Raw genomic sequence first — 20,949 nt, 5'->3', positions numbered from 1 at the left:
CAACAACAACAACAACAACAACAACAACAACAACAACAACAACAACAACAACAACAACAACAACAACAACAACAACAACAACAACAACAACAACAACAACAACAACAACAACAACAACAACAACAACAACAACAACAACAACAACAACAACAACAACAACAACAACAACAACAACAACAACAACAACAACAACAACAACAACAACAACAACAACAACAACAACAACAACAACAACAACAACAACAACAACAACAACAACAACAACAACAACAACAACAACAACAACAACAACAACAACAACAACAACAACAACAACAACAACAACAACAACAACAACAACAACAACAACAACAACAACAACAACAACAACAACAACAACAACAACAACAACAACAACAACAACAACAACAACAACAACAACAACAACAACAACAACAACAACAACAACAACAACAACAACAACAACAACAACAACAACAACAACAACAACAACAACAACAACAACAACAACAACAACAACAACAACAACAACAACAACAACAACAACAACAACAACAACAACAACAACAACAACAACAACAACAACAACAACAACAACAACAACAACAACAACAACAACAACAACAACAACAACAACAACAACAACAACAACAACAACAACAACAACAACAACAACAACAACAACAACAACAACAACAACAACAACAACAACAACAACAACAACAACAACAACAACAACAACAACAACAACAACAACAACAACAACAACAACAACAACAACAACAACAACAACAACAACAACAACAACAACAACAACAACAACAACAACAACAACAACAACAACAACAACAACAACAACAACAACAACAACAACAACAACAACAACAACAACAACAACAACAACAACAACAACAACAACAACAACAACAACAACAACAACAACAACAACAACAACAACAACAACAACAACAACAACAACAACAACAACAACAACAACAACAACAACAACAACAACAACAACAACAACAACAACAACAACAACAACAACAACAACAACAACAACAACAACAACAACAACAACAACAACAACAACAACAACAACAACAACTTGAACCCACAGCTGACCATAACCGGGAGGCGCAAGACTTAGCTGAGGTCCCGGAGGTCCAGCGGCGCCATCAGGTTCGATGGAAACAGCAGGAAAATTCAAAAAGTAATCCAGGGCGGATGGCCAAGAAAAAGAGAAAGCACTTGGAAATATTTATGAAGGATATTGCAGACATGAAAAGAAAATGGGAAAATCAGCATTCAGGTGGGGTTTATTCAAAGGTTTGTCCTGCCTGGACAGTTTGGGTCTTGAGGGAACTTCTAAAGTAGCAAAATATATATTTATTTATTCAAGTACATATTAGATAATATATATATATATAAGTATAAGCATGAATTGCATACATAAAGTGAATACAATTAAAGGGAACATTAGGACAGGGACGGTAGGCCTGCTGATGCTCTTATGCATGCCCCTTACAGACCTCTTAGGGATATTGTAATGGCTACAGTGACAGAGACTAGCAAATCTGGACATGCTTCCGCCTCTCTATCTTCATCTCTAGGTGAACTAGGAAACGGCTTGTCCCTTGGGCAAGGACTCAGAGCCTGTTTATCTGACTGCTTCCATGGTAGCAGTTCTTCTTCCTGCACTTCAAGCCTTTTGCCCTCCATAGTCTCTGATAGGTCTTGAATCAGAAACCCATTCAGAAGATGAAGACTCTAACAAACTCCTAAAATTAATATCGAGGTCTTATAACACTTCCCATTCTCAAAGGTTACCTGCATTAAATCACATCATTCAGAAATAGGTAAGGCTGCCATGCTGTGGATACTCTATTGGGATGCTAAATTTTGTCTTCTTCATCTAAATGGTTATGCCTTAAAGTCCTGATCTAGACTGTGGTTCTGTCACGCTTCCTGCTGGCATTACTGATCATTGCAGACAGCATCAGCAAAAACAACAACAACCCACAAACCCTGGAGATTGTGCAAACTGCACATCTTTCTTAAAAATCCCTGAAATTGAATTGGGAAACATGTATTGCAGAAAGCAAGACAGAAGATCTGAACTGCTGATGCTCTTATGCATGCCCCTTACAGACCTCTTAGGGATATTACTTTGATTGTAATGGCTACAGTGACAGAGACTAGCAAATCTGGACATGCTTCCGCCTCTCTATCTTCATCTCTAGGTGAACTAGGAAACGGCTTGTCCCTTGGGCAAGGACTCAGAGCCTGTTTATCTGACTGCTTCCATGGTAGCAGTTCTTCTTCCTGCACTTCAAGCCTTTTGCCCTCCATAGTCTCTGATAGGTCTTGAATCAGAAACCCATTCAGAAGATGAAGACTCTAACAAACTCCTAAAATTAATATCGAGGTCTTATAACACTTCCCATTCTCAAAGGTTACCTGCATTAAATCACATCATTCAGAAATAGGTAAGGCTGCCATGCTGTGGATACTCTATTGGGATGCTAAATTTTGTCTTCTTCATCTAAATGGTTATGCCTTAAAGTCCTGATCTAGACTGTGGTTCTGTCACGCTTCCTGCTGGCATTACTGATCATTGCAGACAGCATCAGCAAAAAACAACAACAACAACAACCCACAAACCCTGGAGATTGTGCAAAACTGCACATCTTTCTTAAAAATCCCTGAAATTGAATTGGGAAACATGTATTGCAGAAAGCAAGACAGAAGATCTGAACTGCTGATGCTCAGACTTTTCTGACTGCCAACAGCAAGCACTGCTGAAACAACATTACAAATATCTAGGCAGTTTGGTAAAACTCGAAATAGTACTGATTTGTAACATTGGGATTTTTTATTTTTTATTTTTTTGTTCATTGTGCTGTTTAAGCTTACAGCTACAATTTTTAGAGCCTTGCTTACAATCTAATAACATAAAGTACAATTGAAATTGATTTTTGCGTTTAAAAATAATCTGCAAAGCCATTGAACGAGTAGAAATGAACTGAGTAAAGCTATATAGGATTTCTTTGATAATGAAATCTTTTAGCATTGTACAAGGCGGCACCATAGGTGCTAATTTTTCTCACAATCAATCAGAGTAAAAATAATGGCCTCGAAGAAAAAAGAGAAAGCACTTGGAAATATTTATGAAGGATATTGCAGACATGAAAAGAAAAATGGGAAAATCAGCATTCAGGTGGGGTTTATTCAAAGGTTTGTCCTGCCTGGACAGTTTGGGTCTTGAGGGAACTTCTAAAGTAGCAAAATATATATTTATTTATTATAAATGCCCATCTCAAGTACATAACTATGAGCCCTCACATCATTACAAATAAATAAAACATATGAAGAACAGTTGCAAAAACTGTATATGTCTAGTTTAATGAAAAGAAGGACTAGGGGAGACATGATAGCAGTGTTCCAATATCTCAGGGGTTGCCACAAAGAAGAGGGAGTCGGGCTGTTCTCCAAAGCACCTGAGGGTAGAACAAGAAGCAATGGGTGGAAATTGATCAAAGAAAGAAGCAACTTAGAACTAAGGATAAATTTCCTGACAGTTAGAACAATTAATCAGTGGAACAACTTGCTTGCAGAAATTGTGAGGAAGTTTTTAAGAAGATGTTGGATAACCATTTGTCTGAAGTGGTGTACGGTTTCCTCCCTAAGCAGGGGGTTGGACTAGAAGACCTCCAAGGTCCCTTCCAACTCTGTTATTCTATTCTATATACAGAAATAAATAAATGAAAATAAATTACCCAATTGTTGCAGAATCCTAAAAAATTCCCCAACAAACCCAAAAAGCAGGTTCCATCTTAGCTCAAGGGTTCCATAAGACTTAGCAAAGCTGATTCTGTGGGCTCCACTCACATCCAAGGCCCATAGAACAGGCCTCCTGAGCCTATTATGGAAGGCTAACTAAGTACAGGTCAACTTAATCTCAGGAGAAATGAACTTCCCAAAAGTGGAATATAGTGATGTGATAATGAGATATTATATGATATACTTCAGTTGTTGAGACTGACATTGAAAAGACTTTTATATTAAGCTACTGAATAAGCAACTGAGTGAATTAATAGTAGTCATTGACTTAAACTGATCACTTAGCAACCTACCTGAAAAAATGGAGTCACAACCCAGATCCAAAGATCCAATGGTTCTCCCCCTGGTCACATGACCATATTTCAGGTGCTCATCAACACAATGATGTTTGCAGCCATCTACAGCATCCTGAGGTCACATGACTGTGTTTTGCAAGTTTTGCTGAACAGTGAGTTGCTTAATGATCACCACATTCATTTTACAACTGTTGTCTTTGCTTAACCAACTGCACAAAAAAAGTAAACATAAAATCAGGCCAGTCCTCCTGGTTGTAATTATGGTTGTAAATCAAAAATTAGCTTTTACTGAATTACTAAATGAAATAAAAATTAGCGGTACCCCACTACTTCTCAAAAACCGGCTATAGGTATGAAGAAATGAATGTCCTCCTGCTCAGGTTTTGAATTTTTTGGCTTTCAATAGATAAATGTATGTATTAATATAGAAGGGAAGGGAAGGGAAGGGAAGGGAAGGGAAGGGAAGGGAAGGGAAGGGAAGAGAAGAGAAGAGAAGAGAAGAGAAGAGAAGAGAAGAGAAGAGAAGAGAAGAGAAGAGAAGAGAAGAGAAGAGAAGAGACTTTGAAGGTCTTCTAGTCCAACCCCCTGCTTAGGGAGGAAAACTTACACCACTTCAGACAAATGGTTATCCAACGTCTTCTTAAAAACATCCAGTGTTGGAGCATTCACAACTTCTGGAGGCAAGTTGTTCCACTGATTAATTGTTCTAAAGGTCAGGAAATTTATCCTCAGTTCTAAGTTGAATAGAATAGAATAGAATTTTGTATTGGCCAAGTGGGATTGGACACACAAGGAATTTGTCTTGGTGCATATGCTCTCAGTGTACATAAAAGAAAAGATACCTTCATCAAGAATCATAAGGTACAACACTCAATAATATTCATAGGGTACAAATAAGCAATCAGGAAACAATCAATATCAATATAAATTGTAAGGATGCAAGCAACAAAGTCACAGTCATACAGTCATAAGTGGGAGGAGATGGGTGATAGGAACAATGACAAGATTAATATTTAGTGCAGACTTAGTAAATAGTTTGATAGTGTTGAAGGAATTAGTTTAGCAGAGTGATGGCGTTCGCAAAGAAACTGTTCTTGTGTCTAGTTGTTCTGGTGTGCAGTGCTCTATAGTGTCATTTTGAGGGTAGGAGTTGAAACAGTTTATGTCCAGGATGTGAGGGGTCTGTAAATATTTTCACAGCCCTCTTTTTGACTCATGCAGTATCCAGGTCCTCAATGGAAGGCAGGTTGGTAGCAATTGTTTTTTCTGAAGTTCTAATTATCCTCTGAAGTCTGTGTCTATCTTGTTGGGTTGCAGAACCAAACCAGTTATAGAAGTGCAGATGGCAGACTCAATCATATGATGTAATACTTGTAATCATATACAGGTAGTCCTGGATTTATGACCACAATCGAGCCCAACATTTCTTTCTTGCTTGTCAAAGGTCCCAAAAGGTAATCATATGACCCCAGGAAATTGCAACTCTCATAAATATGAGTCAGTTGCCAAATGTCTGAATTTTGATCACATGCCCATGGAGATGCTGCAATTGGTTGTATGTTTGAAAACTGATCATAAATCATTTTTTCCAATGCCATCATAACTGTAAGATCACTAAACAAACTGTTGTAAGTTGAGGACTACCTGTAATCACATAAAGTGCTACAGAGGACACTTTTACAGTAATGCCTCTTGGAAGTGAGAGCACAGAAGTGTATGCTTTTGTGTGTGCATGTATACTGATGCACAGATATATACAATGATGCCATGACAGACTATAACATTGTGACTAATGCAAAAATGATGTGAGATAACATGTCACTGCCTATGGTGATACCATCTTCCCCCCTTGGTCTCTGCAGACATGCATGTCTATTTATTTCTTTAGGAAATTTATGTTGCCACTATGGGGACTCAAGGCGGCTTAAGAGAATATAAAAACCTCATATTAAAAAAACCAATAAAACCAATAAAAGAGAGAATCATATAATAAATTAATAGTATAATATAATAGTATAAAATAAAATCACACGAGCCATTTAATGGACTCCATCCTGCTCTGCGTTCCCCAGGCCCGCTGGCAGTATATGTATCTTTGTGTGTGTAGCTGTGTGTATCTGTATAGTTTTTCCTTAGGTCAGACACATCGATTCTATAGTTGCCTTCGATAAGTAATTTTAGGTAAGCAAGGACTTCATGGTTATTCTCATTGTCGAGACTACAAAATAAAAGGCAAATCAACTCAAAATTATTTTTCTCCCCTTTCGTTGCAAATGCTATCTCAGCAGTATATTATTTTGCTCTCAGTTGCTAATGGTTACAGATGAGCACTACATCAAAGCTTGTCTGGGATAAATTAGTCTTAAGATGATAGGTCACATCTAGGTTGCGGGAGGGCATCTTTTGTGAACAAAAGATAGTGATTTTTTATTCTTCTCAAGTCTGCAGGTGATGGATGTCTTTTCATTTCAAACACTGGCCAGATTCAGGGCTAAGCACACAGATTTTCAAGTGTTCAAGAGGTCACTGCCAACCTCAAGGTGTCCTTCACAGGTCCTAGCAAATAGAGCTTACTATATATATCAAAGAAAGTATTTCAAGAAATAGAAAGTTCTAATTCCTGAGAACTAAATAATTTTTTAACATTTCCCCAGGAAACAAAACTTCCTAAATGAAGGGTGCACAGATTTTATCAGCCTGAAAGCTACTTGGTACGCAAGACTCGATTGTCCATATAGCATGAGAAGATACCTTTTCTGGCATAGTTTCCACAAATCTATCAGGTGATGAATTAATTCTGAATTCTGAATTTTCCAGTATGCAAAAACTCACTAGCATTGCACCATTAATTTACTAATTTATTCTGATAAATGTTTAGAAGATGTGAGGGTGTACTTCAATTGAAACAGGATGAAAATGAATCCCATTATTTGGGAAATAATTAAATAAGTCGGGGTATCCCTATCTCTCATTCTACACTGGGGGTGTCCAACCTTAGCAAGTTTAACACTGGGGTAGTCTGGGAGTTGAAGTCCACAAGCCCTAAGATTACCAAGGTTGAGCACCCTTGATCTGGAAGGAGATACACACCAGTGATGGTATTCAGCCAGTTCTATCCAGTTCGGGACAACTAGGAGCCGTGACTGCGGGTTGCTCTGCCCACCCACCCGGATATAATCACGTCCCATTTATCCACATTTTTGATGCTCTGCGCATGCACAGATGGCCCTGCGCATGTGCGGTGGTGGTGTGTGCAAACAAAGCAAGTCCGCACACGTGCACACACTCACATTTGCGAACCAGTAGCGAAGGTAAGTGAATACCACCCCTGATACACACCATTATCCTGGTATGTATCTCCTGCAGGAGCAGAAGCTAGAAGCTAGAAGCTATGATTACGCTCCTTAGTGTTTGGTTCGGGATGCCTGAGGACAGGATTGTTCTGCACTTTTGGTGTCTTATCCCAGATTGTGATGTACCCTTAAAATCCTGGGGAATTTTTTTTATTTATTTATTTATTTTGTCATAACATTATATACAGGAACATATATTGAAAGGAAACAATAGGACAGGAACGGTAGGCACTTTTGTGCACTTATGCACGCCCCTTAATTATTAGTTAAAATTAGTTATTAATTATTAATTAATTAACTTAATTATTAATTAAAATTGGTTCAAAAAAATTAGTTCTGCTCAGAGCTGTGCACTCTCTCTAAAGGAAGAAGAACACCTTATGGATCTTTCTTTGTTTTCCGTTGCTACTGTAGCCTTGTCCACCTAGATATAATGCTCATTTCTCATTGACAACAATTGTACTGAAATGGCAGCCTTTCTATTATGCCCCTAGTTCATGACATTTCTGAATAAAATAATTTTAAAAATCATTTATTTATTTGTATCTGCCTTAAGGCTCCTGCATATTCATTGGACAGCAAAGATGACCAATAAGCAAGTACTGGAGCACATAACACCAGACATGTCACAGGAAGAAAAAAATCACCAAACTGTGTTTCACTTAGTTTGGCCATGTCATTTGGAGGAATTCATTGGGAAAGCAATTATGTCTGGGAAAGTTATAAGCAAAAAAAAATTAGGCAGTCAAAGAACACAATAGTTGAAACCATCAAGGCTGACACGGGGTGAGATCTACTTACCTTCCCTACTGGTTCGGAAGTGCGCATGCCATCATCAGGTCCCACTTTTGACCCTCTGCGCATGCGCAGAAGGTCAAAAATGGGTTACTTCCTGGTTTAAAACAGGAAGTAACGACATCTGGGTGGGTGGGTGGAGCCTCGCACTGCTGCTGCTACCGGTTTGCCAAACCATAGGCCACCATCACTACCAGTTCGCGTGAGCCGGACAGAACCGGCAGGATTTCACCACTGGGCTGACATTAGCCACAGCATAGAACAACACATGGAGGTAGTGCAGGATTGGAAGACGTTGAGGGATCTGGCCTATAGAATCACCAAGAATGAGACACAACTGAATGGATATCATCTTAATCAAAGTGATGAACATATCCAGCACACCTTCCTCCTCCTATTTTCCCCTCAACAATAAACCTTTGGAGTGAGTTGGACTGAGAGAAAGTGATTGGTCTAAAGTCATCCAGTTGGCTGTCTTGCCTAAGGCAGGCAGGACTAGAACTCACCAGCTTCTGGTGATTGGTTCAAAGGCAACCAACTGGCTTTCAGGCCTAAGATAGAACTTGAACTCATGTTCTCCTGGTTTCTGTTTCCTACCTTAGCCCCTAGACCAGACTGTCCATCATGTATTACTTTGTGGAAGAAAATGTAATATTTTCAATATAAGACAAATGTTCTTCTAAGGAAGAAATAAAAATAAAAAAACTGAATATATACACACATACACACATTCAGACAAATTAAAACAATTAAAATATAATTTTCTATTTCTTAAAAGATACCAAAAAGTAGAAGTCTAAAAGCATTTAATGCCCACACATTAAATCTCCTTGCTAATGGCTTACAGGTTTTAAATACTCTGCAGTAATGATTTATATAATTTGAAGTGGTTATTTTCCATACTTCATTACTTTACCCCAAATGATCATTGATTTGATAATTAGTTGATCTTTTTAAAGCCTGCAGACATGGTGTCCTTGAAAATATTTTAAATATTATTCAGGGCAAAAATAAAAGATTATCTTTTATTCTTAATAAAAGATTATTTTATTCTTAATAAAAGATTATTCTTATTCAGGGCAAAAATAAAAGATTATCTTCTGCATGATATTTCCTGATATTTAAGAGAATTTTATCTATTACCAAGAATGATCTTCATAATTATTTTTATGCATTGAACACAGCACCCTAAAATCAACATTACAGCAACATCTACCTCAAATCACATATAAACAAAATGAGAAAAGTAAAAAAGAAAAAAAAATGTGCAAAACAAACATTTCAGTTAGAAGAAAAAGATAATTAAAGAAGTGACTTCTGATTTTCTTTGTGGCAGCTTCAAACAGACTTTTTCTTTTAAATTATATTACAAAGAACCCTTCTGTCAATGTTCAACCTGCTTTTCAATTATTTGTTTCCATTTTCAGCAAAAAGTCGAATCCAGTCTTCGATAAAAGTACATGTTGCTTTATCCATGACCAGTCAATTCTGTTATTTCTGCTATTTTTGCCATTTTACAATCCATTCCTCCATTGTGGGTATTTCAGTGTTTGTCCATTGTTGTACATATAGCAGTCTTACTGCAGTTATCATATATAAAATAATTTTTTCATAATTTTTTTCTAATTGATTATCTGTAAATCCCAGTAATAAAAAAGCTCTGGTTTTATCTTAATATTAATCTTCTAAATTCTTTGCATGTACATACTTCTTTCTTTCTTTCTTTCTTTCTTTCTTTCTTTCTTTCTTTCTCTCTCTCTCTCTCTCTCTCTCTAACAAAAGGAAGATTTTCTACTGTTAAAACTTTTGCCCTGTTATAAGATAATATCCAGCCCTTCCTTCCTTCCTTCCTTCCTTCCTTCCTTCCTTCCTTCCTTCCTTCCTTCCTTCCTTCCTTCCTTCCTTCCTTCCCCTAACTCTCTCTGCCTTCCTCCCTTCTGTGCCACACAGAAATGGGAGCCAACAGAAATGCCGCCTCCTTCTTCCTCTCTGTCTCCATGTGAAGAAGGGGAAGAGTGCAAGGTTGCTGCTTCTGGGATGAGGGGATCTGGGACACATTTGGGTCCAGCTCACCCGGCTTCTCTTCCTCTCATAGCCAGCTTTTTCAGGCCATTTTTGGGCCTAATTCTGGCCAGAAAAACAGCCTGAAAACGGTTCCAAAATGGCCAAAAGTGGCCCAAAAAAGGGGGCGGGGCCAGCCAGTGGTCCGATTTACCAGTTCTCTGAACTGCATGGATTCGGAACAACTAGTTTGGGTAGACAACTGGTCAGAACAGGCAGCAGCCGACCTCTGCCTAGAACTAAGGAGAACTTTCCTGAGAGTTAGAACAATTAACCAGTGGAACAACTTGCCTCCAGAAGTTGTGAATACTCCAACACTGAAAGTTTTTAAGAAGAGATTGGATAACGATTTGTCTGAAGTGGTATAGGATTTCCTGCCTAAGCAGGGGGTTGGACTAGAAGACCTCTAAGGTCCCTTCCTATTCTGTTATTCTATTCTAGTTTAGAATCAATAAATAATCATGATTAACTCAGTCATTCAGAGTCTCCATGAACCATGAAATGGGCACCAAATAAATTAAAAAAAATAATGTCCCCAATTATAGAAGAAGCAAAAATGGTGTCAGAAGTTAAACCAGTGTTGAAAAGTGACTAAATAATTAACAACTAATAGAAGTATTTATTGATAATAAAGGCTTAATAAAGTAGTGATTGATAGGACTTGATTGCAAACAGCAAAATTGCCATTTAAAACATATTAAAATTAAATTATTTATGTATTATAATATATTACATTGTATTGTATTGTGTATAAAATTATTATATAACTAACTAACCAACTTTTCTATTGTATCAGTAAATTCATTTAGATCACAGCAAAATTCCTGATCTGAAAACTTAAAAAAAATAAACCTTCATATAGCATCCAAAATAAGTAAGAACATAGTTTCATCCATACATTTCAACCTACCATTATACCTTTTGAATTTTATCTAAAATGCAAGAAATATCAAGACATGATGATGATGATAATGATGATGATGATGATGATGATGATGACAGGTCAGCACCAAGTGTAGATGAACTGCATAGTTTTTAATTGAATATTGTTCAGCTGATTGCTTCATTCACTCTTATTCAAAGTCTTTGTATTTGTTTTAGCAAACATCCATTCCTTCACACACTAATTTATCTACTACCAACAGTGGTAGAACAGTCCCCTATACATTTTCCGATTATTAGTCAAGATTCTTCCTTTAGCAAATTCCTTTCTTTTTTCTGTTGGCTGTAATTTCTCAGTGTTGATGCAAAACTGGCAATTGTTCTTTTTATTTTCAGTGTCAAACACTACAATTTTATCACTCTAATTTTCAAATCCCTATTCCTGCTTGTATCACACAATCTATCTAACATTAGCTATAAATCATTCAAATTCTGACTCACCAACAGAAAATCACTTGCATTCAAATATACATTTAGTTACATCTCCAACTCCAACCAATGCACTTCTAACATCATTGCAAGTATTTCATATTTATTTATGCATAAATATATTAAACAACTAAGGGGACATCATATATTCTTGTCTTACTCCTTGCTCACTGCTGAACCATTCACTAACTATTCCACTTACTCTGAGACATGGTTTATTTCCACTATTGACTGCGCTTATCACATTCAATAAACCATCTTTAATTCCATATTTGCACAAAATATTCCATAATGCAGGCCCATTCATTTCTAATGTACTTTCCAGAAATGAAGTATATAACAAATTTTCTTCACTTTCCTGAATTAGCTTGCCAACACCATGCTTCCCAAAAATTCTCATTGTTCATCTCTTTTGCTCTTTCTAGAAAAAAAATTTGGCAAACATCTTCCCAGGCAGATTTCAATAACTAAAGACAGAGGAATAATTTTTTCCTCTTCTATATTCTTCCAGTGGCCAATTTTCATACATGTTTAAAAAAAAAGGCATAGTCTCATTCCTATAAGTAAGCCACTTACGTAAACTTTTGTGCAGTTATGCCAGAAAAAGAGGGGGAGTCGAAAAAGTCACAAAGCAATATGTCTTTGATCTCATAGTCTTAGCCACCATCTTGTCACCCTGCATGAAAGTTCCTGAGCTAACATTGTGTATTCTTATGATCTCCCTCCCTCCCTCCCTTCTTTTCTCTCTTCTTCTTCCTTCCCCCGCTCTTTCCCTACCTCCATCCATCCATTCCTTCCTTCTTCACCCTTCCTTCATCTCTTCTTCCTCATTCCCCCTCCCTTCCCCCTCCCTCCCTTATTCCATTCTTCTCCCTTTCTTTCTCTCTTCTTCCTCCTTCCCTTTCTCCCTCCCTCCCCTCCTTCCTTCCCCTCCTTCCTTATCCCTTTCTTCCTCTCTTCTTGCTCCTTTCTCTCTCCCTCCCTTATTCCATTCTTCTCCTTTCTCTCTTCTTCCTCCTTCCCCCTTTCTCCCTCCCTCCCCCCCTCCTTCCTTCCCTCCCTTCCTTATCCCTTTCTTCCTCTCTTCTTGCTCCTTTCTCTCTCCCTCCCTTATTTTCCTAGTTCTTGTTATATAGGGCTTCTACTTTTTTCCCTCTTTCCACCTTCATTTTTTTCAATCTTATATCTTCAAAGATCATTATTTCTCAAGATTCACTTTTGACATATCAACAAAAGGTCTATTTCACTTTCAAAACCTCTCATTGACTTTATATCTTTCATAAAATAGCAAATCAATCTTCCTTTGACATCTATATTAATTTCTTCACACTTTTTTTAAGCAGATGCACACCAAACAATCACCATTCACATTCATTATTTGGTCCCTGAATGGTCCAATCAGTATTTTCTCATTCCATTTGCCTGCCTCCATTCAGGCCTATATAATTTTTCCTTCCAGGATGGTATTCATTCAGAATACTCCACTATTTCCCTGGCACTCATCTCTAACTCTTCCATTATTGTGATACATTGGTACATAAATATGCAGCTATCATCAGCCATTGACATGCAACCACAAACAAACATAATTTGGTGTGTTTTTTTCCTGTCATCCATTGCAGACTTTCATTCCTAATTAAGACAACTACCTTTGCTTCCCTGTATGTACTCATCCGCTTCATGCCATAACATTAGACCACTTCACTCAGATATATTACATCTCTTCCCTTTCTCTTGGTTTCACAGGCACACAGAATTTTTATTTCTTTTATTTCATCCATTAGTTATTCCTCTTACAAGCCAAGTCACAATCCTCTATATGTGTAGTCATCCCGACAACTGCCTACAGAATTGATGACTTTGGCCAACTGAGGCTTTCACACTTGTACAATCTAATTTACCACAATGTACAATCTAATTTACCAGCTTTGTTCATACTGAATAAGTATGATTTCATACTCATTTCAACCTGAGCTACAAGTAATTTTCTTTATTTGTTCATACTCATGTCAGTTTCCTTGCTAACAGTAAGAAAATACTAGTCAGTCTGGGTACATTTTGGCTAATATTACAACCAAAGATCCAGTTCACCCCAAGGATATTTGCTATACCAGGGGTTTCCAACCTTGGTCCCTTTAAGACTCGTGGACTTTAACTCCCAGAGTTAAAGTCAGAGTTAAAGTCCCAGAGCTTTGCTGGCTGAGGAACTCTGGGAGTTGAAGTCCACGAGTCTTAAAGGGACCAAGGTTCGAGATCCCCGTGCTATACTATGCAATCTATTTGTAATCCAGAGAATACAATCCAAACTAATATAGTATTGCCTCCATCCAGTGGTGAGATTCAAGTAATTTAACAACCGATTCTCTGCTCTAATAATTTCTTCCAACAACCAGCTTGCCAAACTGCTCAGTAAGTTAACAACCGGTTCTCCCGAAGTGGTGCGAACTGGCTGAATCCCACCACTGCCTCCATCCCATAAACTTAGAAGGTAGGTGCAATATACTGACTCATACTAAAGATACTTCTCAAAAGTACCCTATTTGTCCAAATATACAATTATGACACAAACTATTTTCCTTCTTGTGGCATGAATATGTTCCAATGACTCTTTCCAAAAGCCCATACTGATATTTCCACTATCACTTACATCTAATATTTGTTTGACAAAGGATTAATATAGTGCATGTTCTGTTCATAAAGTATGAAGAAATGTCAACATGCATGCAATTTAGAGAAGCAGATGCAAAAATATGTATTTCTACCGGCAGCATACAAAAAAATCAAAAGCTCACCCAATAAATAGCAAGCTTTCTTTATGTGAAACAAGTTGGGGTTGTCCTGGTAATTTCCCTAACTATTAATTATCATGATAATTGCTCACCTGCAGAAATTACTAGGTGACAGACAACCTATAGTTATATTATACAGTGTAGACAGGAATCCATGAAAGGATTAATTATAGTATATTATGTATGCAGTGACATCCTTGTCTATTGGAAGGAGAGAAAAAAACTGATCATGTTTAAGGGCATTGCTTTTGTCTCTTCCTTTAAAAAAAATCAGTAGCTTATTTATTTATTTATTCAGTTTGTATATATGTGTTCCCCAAATCAGAAAGGAAATTATTCAGTTGAACTGCTATAAACATCCTGAATCTCTTTACTTGGGAACAAATTGCACCTGCTTTTCGCAGAATTTATTTTGCTGCTATTTTTTTTTTCAAATTAATTACTCTCACCCCACCACTCCAACTGCATCTAAGAGCAATAAAGGGTCAACTCAAACTCAACATTATTCTGAGATGGGTGGAAGGAAGAGAGGGAGGGAGGAGGGGAAGGAGGAAGGAAGGAAGGAAGGAAGGAAGGAAGGAAGGAAGGAAGGAAGGAAGGAAGGAAGGAAGGAAGGAAGGAAGGAAAATGGAGGGAGGAGGAAAGGAAGGTGGGAGGGAGGCAGGGAGGGTTAGGGGAAGGAAGGAAGGAAGGAAGGAAGGAAGGAAGGAAGGAAGGAAGGAAGGAAGGAAGGAAGGAAAATGGAGGGAGGAGGAAAGGAAGGTGGGAGGGAGGCAGGGAGGGTTAGGGGAAGGAAGGAAGGAAGGAAGGAAAATGGAGGGAGGAGGAAAGGAAAGGAAGGTGGGAGGGAGGCAGGGAGGGTTAGGGGAAGGAAGGAAGGAAGGAAGGAAGGAAGGAAGGGCTGGATATTATTTTATAATCAGGGCAAAAGTTTTGACAGTGGAAAATCTTCCTTTTGTTAGAGAGAGAGAGAGAGAGAGAGAGAGAGAGAGAGAGAGAGATTGACAAACCATATATTATCAACAATCCATTACTGCAGATTTATTTATTTATTTTATTTTTTTATAATCAAATTTGTATACCGCCCTTCTCCCGAAGGACTCAGGGCGGTTAACAGCCAGTTTAAAAACACAATATAATACAAGTTTAAAACAATATAAAATAAATATAATTTATGGCCAAAATACTAAAAGCTAACAATAACAATAAAACTAAAACCCCATAACAATAAAACTAAAACTATGTTTATGTGTACATTTTACCTTGCAGTGCTTCCCATAAGGTCTAGGCCAGTGATGGGGAACCTTTTTTTCCTTGGGTGCCAAAAGCATCTACAATGCAATGCCTTCTATGTGCCTGCCCCCTGCACATGCACGCGCAACCCACCCTGCACTGCACTGCTCCCCCATGCTGCCCCACCCTCCTGCACCCCATTTTGGGCCTAACAGGCCTCCCTGAAGTCTCCAGAGGCCGGAAACAACCCGTTTCTGGACTTCTGGTTGGCCTGTTTTTCACCCTCTCCAGGCTCTGAAGGATTTCCTGGAGCCTGGGGAGGACGCTGGAGGCCATCCGAAGGCTGGAAATGGCCCCTTTCCAGACTTCTGGTAGGCCTAGTAAGTCCGTTTTTCACTGTCCCCAGGCTCCAGAGACCTTCCTGGAGCCTGGGAAGGGCAAAAATGGACTCGCCCAGTCCTCTGGAGGCCAGAAAGGGCCCATTTCCAGACTTCTGGGAGGCCCAGTTTTCGCCCTCTCAGAGCCTCCATGTGAGGCTCTGTACTTACCTGGCGTTCCAAATGGGCCGCGTGGAGATTTCTGGGAGGGGAGGGGTGGTGTGGGTGGGGCCAACCTTAAAATGAGCTGGCCGGCATGCACAAGTGCAATGGAGCTGACCAAGGCAATGGCTCGTGTGCCCGCAGATATGACTCCAAGTGCCATCTGTGGCATGTGTGCCATACATTCCCCATCATAGGTCTGGGTCTTTGACTAGTCTTCCAGCGTTGCCATCATACTTTTTGTGATTGTCAACCGGTGCCTCCAGACTCCCACACAATCTATTCAAAGAATTTTGGTGGCAGGTGCTGCAGTGAATCTTGTCCCTGGAACCTATGAAAAGAAGCCTACCTTTTTTCTCAATGTAAACTAGAAGAGTTGGGTAAATTGTGTAAATAGACAAATGGTGTACTGGCTACCTGCATATTTCCAGGTGCATTTCAAAGTGCTAGTTGTCACCTTTGAAGGTCTATCGGGCTTGGGACTGGATTACCTGAGGGACTGTTTTATTTTTCCAAGAGTCTCTACCCATATGGTTTGATTCAGCAGACAAGGAACGTCAGTTGGCAAGAAGTAGAAGACAGTCTTCCTTTGCCACAGACCCTGCTTGAGGAATATTCTCTCCTCAGAGATTAGAATCCTTATGATTTATATTGATATGGCAATCCTTATGATTTATATTGATATATTGACCATCAATTGTGTTGTAAATGTTGTACCTTGATGAACGTATCTTTTCTTTTATGAACACTGAGATCATATGCACCAAGACAAATTCCTTGTGTGTCCAATCACACTTGGCCAATAAAAATTATATTCTATTCTAAAGAATGTCCCCAGCTCTGATGGACTTTCACAAAGCTTTAAAAACTTGCTGGTGTACCCATGCCTGGAGTTCAGAATGTGCTATGGGTCCTGTTTTCCAGCTTTACTGTTAGTTGGCTAATTATCTTGCCTGATGTATGTATTTCTTTTTTGGACGTTTTTATTGTTTTATTGTTGTTATTTTGACTTTTAACATTTTAGAATTGTAAGCCATCCAGACTCCCTTGATAGGTGTGAGGAGGAGGAGGAGGAGGAGGAGGAGGAGGAGGAAGGGGAGAGAGACGGAGGGAGGGAGGAAGTGAAGGAAGGAGGGAATACAAGACAAACTACAATAACAGCATAGGAAATGTAGCTATGGTTGTTCCATAGTTGAACCAGCAATATATAGGAGACATGCTTTCCTAGGCAAGGAAGCAGTTGGCTGAGCCAATAAGATATTTTTCCATATGCCACTTAAAGTTTGCAAAGCTCCTCAAACTTTTTTTGGGGGGAGGGGTAATTTCAATCTTTTCACATCTTCTTTCTTCTTCTTGTTTCACAGAATAAGGATTGTCAGATGATTTGCTCACACAGTGTAGAGGGGAAGACATTGCTTATTTTGAATCTGGGTAAAGATTTGTGTCCCACAGTTGGAGTCAGTTTAGAATTAAGACAAAATCTACTCTACATATGTTTTATTTCAGTTCCAAACTATATAAAGAAATTTGAGGGAAGAGTGGGGGAAGAAATTCAACAGATTCACAGCAGAGACCTGGTAACTGTGAAATTCAATGGCATCTTTATTTCTTTTTTGTCTTCTTTGTCTTCTTTCTTTCCAGTTGATTCTACAATCTTGGCACAATATTGTTGTTATTATAGCACAATAAATGTGCTAATTTTTTTAGAAGTCACCAAATTCATTGCTATATTCAAGGGGGTACAATCTGGAACCACAAACTCTTATATATACACTGAAACTAAAGATGTAAAACCAACTGTAAAGCTATGTTGGCTTGCTGTTCAGTTTTGTGCAAAACACTGGCTTCATATTTTGCACCAAGCCCAAAAGTCTGTGACACCACAGACCCAAATTGGGTTCAAAGTTATAAATAAAAACATCCATACTTTCAACACTTTATGAAACATTGCTGACTTTTAAACAATGCTATTTCCCCTAACATCATTTCATATGATGTCTTCAGAGTTTATGAACAGCCTGATGAAGAGAAGAACATTAGAAATACATAGCTTTTTTCAATACTAACTATGAAACCAAAAATAGAATTGATTCAGATATTGAGGATTTCATCCACCAATATTTTCAATAAGTTCCAGTTAATCAAGTGATATTCTATAAGCCAGAAATGAACGTTTGTGATGGAGAAGACTGCATGTAGTGTTCCGTGGGAAACAAGAGGCAAAGTGAGAGGGATTAGAATTCAAACTAGGTGAGCTGAGCTGAGGCTGTGGGGGCTCCCACACTCTGGAACGAGCTTCCCCCGGGTTTACGCCAAATACCTGACCTTCGGACCTTCCGCCGCAAACTGAAGACACATCTTTTCATTCGCGCGGGGCTGGCTTAAATTTTATTGATTTTAAATTATCTATTATTAATTTTAATGGGGTTTTAGTTTTATATATTTTAAAGTTTTTTAGGCCAATTATAAAATAAGTTTTTTAATTTGTATTTTAAATTGTATATTGTATTGTTTGTTTTTATTTTTGGCTGTACACCGCCCTGAGTCCTTTGGGAGAAGGGCGGTATAAAAATCGAATAAATAAAAAAAAATAAAAATAAAAATTTATTCAGATCGAGAAAGGAATTCTCAAGGTTTGGGAAAGGTATCTGTGTTTTTGCTTTTTTCAAAAATCACATGAAACTACTTTTAGAGCAGTATGGCACAATATTTGCCTGGCTGAGAGTCACATTTTAGTTTTTCAGTGAGTCCCTAGGGAGATAGGGCGGTATACAAATGCGAAAAATAAAATAAAATAAATAAAATAAATAAGTAAATACTGGGGGCCATATTACAAAAAATAATGAGTGGGGGCTAGAACAAAAGCTAAAATCAAATACAGTTGCTTACCAATTATATATATTATATTCAGTTATATATAATATCCCATCATTTAAATCAGGGCTCTCCAAACTTGGCAACTTTAAGACTTGTGGATTTCAACTCCCATGCTGGCTGAGGAATTCTGGGAGTTGAAGTGCAAAAGTGTTAAAACTGCCAAGTTTGGAGAGTCCTGATTTAAATCTCTCTTTTATTAAACATGATAAGTTGGTAACAAATTGGGAGTTCATATCCCAAGGTTTGGGAAGGGACTGGTCATCTATAGTCCCATGTTTTTAAATTTTGCACTTGTATTTTAAGTATTACTAGAGTTACTATATTTCCCTCCTTAAAATGGAAGTTGTACTACCTGTTTTTTAAACTTGCTTAAAAACAAAGGACTGAGCTATGATTGCATGGTCACAACTGTCATTTTAATCTTTCTGATTCTTTCTGCAAATGCCCCTGCCTCCAGAGATTGCAAGCCAGTCAATCAGTCAGTCAGTCAGTCAGAAAGTAATTCATACTTACACTACATTTTACTTTGAATTTAAGTAAAATTGCTGCAAATTTAACTTTAAGATAAGCTTTAAACAACACGGAAAAGAATTGAAGAGTTTATAAGTTGACTAAATGCCTTTTTAAACCAATAGTGAGCAAAAAGCACAAAAGAAAATCCAATGGCCTAAATGTACAAGCAGCATAATCATTTATTGATTGCTCCATTTTTCTAAGAGATATAATCAAAGTAAGGCATTTTGTAAAGGAGGTACAAGACTTTTGTACACAAAGTATTTAGCTGAAATCCATCAAAAAACCCCACCATCTCCTCCTGATGAGGTTGGTCTTTAGAGTCCTGCATTGCAGATAAATCATAATTATCATTTTTAAATAACACTGCTTATGTGAAAAATTCATACGAGGTAGACAGTATTTAATAAGTAGATCAATAAATATTCTTTCATGGGAAAAGAACTAAGCTTGGAATGTAGCAAAGAGACAATAATAAAAGAACATCCAATACTCAAATCATAGAAGTGATGACCCAGTAGAGAAGACAAAATTCTTTTCTGGCCATTCATACTGGACTCCATTAAGCAGATTGCATTATAAAATGCTGGGGCGAAGCAGTTCCTGTCTAATTTGTCACAGGATTAAAATGCAAGAATAAGGAAGTGCTGCTGCAATTCAACATGGTTGGGCTTTCCAAATCAGTTCTGCCAAATTTTGAATGGAGAAAAGGCTTCAGAAAAGTATTGCTTTTGGTACAATTTGCAATCCCGAGATAAATACCATTAGCTAATGCCATTTATGCAGAAGCTCTGACTGCTGACAGTTTTTTTCTTTTTTTAATATCCTTTTTCTGCCAATCTATTGGCAGGCTCCTGTAGCTTTACAATGATATTCAAAGTAGCATTTCTTTTGTTTTATCTGGACTGTCATAATTAAGGGATGTGTTGCTTCTTACTTTGAATAACATCATTCTTTGAAGCCACTTCATGAAGTTTTGATATCTAGCAGCCACTGTCAAGCTCCAAAAAAAACCCAAGAAGACACGTTGAGGTTCTTCTAAGTAGTTTTCTTTATTATTCCTCTCTTAAAGACAGAAATATTGCCAAACTAAAGCAGACTATTTGCACCAATAATCCTATACTCAGAGAACTGGCTGTCTTAAAAATCTTTCTCCTGTACAAACTATCTAACTTCACTATCTCCTCTAAATGTACACCCTCCTTCCTAGTAAGTCCAGGCTACACCTTGCTTTGATAGCTCTCAGTTTTGGGGATTTCTTCAGCTCCAATGGACATCA

This window comes from Ahaetulla prasina, chromosome 4 (assembly GCF_028640845.1).
Source record: "Ahaetulla prasina isolate Xishuangbanna chromosome 4, ASM2864084v1, whole genome shotgun sequence".
Lineage (NCBI taxonomy): Eukaryota > Metazoa > Chordata > Lepidosauria > Squamata > Colubridae > Ahaetulla > Ahaetulla prasina.
Note: the sequence above shows the minus strand (reverse complement) of the source record.